Here is a 2136-nt window from a genome sequence, read left to right on the forward strand (position 1 = left end):
TGACCAACGACCTCAAGAAACATGGCAACAGATTCCTCAATGTAGAAATTTTCAGACTCTAGTAATCCATATCGTGTAGCTAGCATCTTACATAAAGCCTCAAAAGTTCTTTGGTTCATTCAAAGAATGTCATAACATTGTGTATCTGATCCATGCATAAGTTGTTGGACATGACACCATCCTGCTCCTCGATCTGTTCTATGACTTAACCTCTCTGCAGTAAGTGAATCAATCAAACCAAGTTCATCATCATCATCACCATCATCATCACCCAACATCCATCTTCTAATCATCTACAAAACCATAGAATAGTTGCCATAAATAAACTAATTGCCAAACACAACCAAAACTCGTTAATCGTTCATAACACAACAATGTTCATAACACAACCAAAACCAAAACTCGTTCATAACACAACCAAAACCAAAACTCGTTCATAACACAACAAAACCAAAACTATAACACATGCAATGTCATGATCTGCTTCATAAACACTACAAATCATCAAGTTTCCTTCTAGTCATAAGCTCCAAAAAACTAATCTTATCTTCAGCACTAGTAAAAGCTATAAAACCCCGCCTGGTTGCTTCATCTGCTATAAGATGCTGAACTGCTGCTTTGTAAAATGAAGACCACTTCATAATTCCAGGCAATCCATTAAGTGTCTCTAATACACTCTCAACACTTGATGCATACTCACGCTCCAACATCTGTTCCGCTATTTTATTCTTCTTCTCAAGAGCTTCGGTCCGTTTTATAACAGCTTCAACAGCCATATCTTTCTCCCTACGCCTTTTTTTTGCTCTTGAACTTCCAACTTGGGTTTGTGTTTGAGTCTGTTTCTCTACCGGTGCTGGCATATCTTTGTCAACAGAATCAACTTCATCATCATCATCTCCATCCACTGTAGAATTTAAACTAGCTTCTCCAGTTTGAGCGCTCCATCCTTCAGCTCCAGTAACTACTACCAAATGGAATTCTTCTTCAAACACATCCATATTAGCAATCATTTTGCTTCTAAATTTTCTTGCTGCAGGCCATTCCTATAAAGCAAAAACAAAGGAGTGTTATATACTACTAAACTTAGGCAGAGTAACTACATTAAGAAGAGACTGTGATCAAAAGAACAAGCATATATAGCACAAGCAAGTACCTCTATCCGTTGCTTCCACCAATCATCTGACATCTCCAGCCTTCCCATATCATCATACCGAGCCTCAGGCCTATTATGAGTTAACGTTCTAAAGGTGGCGTACTTTTTCTTACACGAATCATACTTATTCTTAAAATGAGGGATCCATTTGTTAAATCCCCTCTTAAATTTCTCTTCAAACTTCTTCATGATGGTATCTTTCCCAGTTTGATTCATTCCTACACTTGTTCTATTTCTTTTTTTTCTCTCATCTGCATAAAGTTGAAAGAATAATCGAGTTTCATCTCTGTCCAACTCTAAAACGATGCATAAAAAAATATGAAACCACAACCACTAAGATCCAAACCAAACACTAAGATAAAAGCCAAAGCACTTACATCTTTAGACATCTTCTTTCTCAAAACACTTGAGTTTTAACCTTAGAAATCATCAAAAGCCAAACAAACAAGTGTTAAACAAGTGTTAAACAAGTGTTAAACATATCAGCATACATGAGAAATCATCAAAAGCCAAACAAAAAGTGTTAAACAAGAAACTTTTTCACTTTCCAAATTACTTAAACAGAGACAATGAAGCCATAAAGCTACTAAATTCGTCTGTCTTGATGCAGACGACAAACAGAGTGCCAAAACAACCTAGAAAATTATAAAACATAGTGGAAAGATTCACAACAGACATACAAAGCCACAGAAAAAAACAGATCTTAATTTAGACTTACGGTTTTAAAGTTATGACCAAATTCCCAACACATAACCCGAATGACACAACCCTGCCAACAGTCAACTTTGGAATCAATTTCCCATCAAACCAAATGGACCCAGAAGACTATCTTTATATCAATGTAAAGATCTTGCTCTCAAGTTTTCAGAACATGTTTCAGACCTAAAATTTGAGGTATGTAACCAAAGAAAACCAAAACCAAAAAATCAACCTGTTTCACTTGACTTTATACCCTTTTTCCTCTAACAACAATACACTGCTGA

Source organism: Camelina sativa, chromosome 10, assembly GCF_000633955.1.
Source record: "Camelina sativa cultivar DH55 chromosome 10, Cs, whole genome shotgun sequence".
In the NCBI taxonomy this organism is placed as follows: Eukaryota; Viridiplantae; Streptophyta; class Magnoliopsida; order Brassicales; family Brassicaceae; genus Camelina; species Camelina sativa.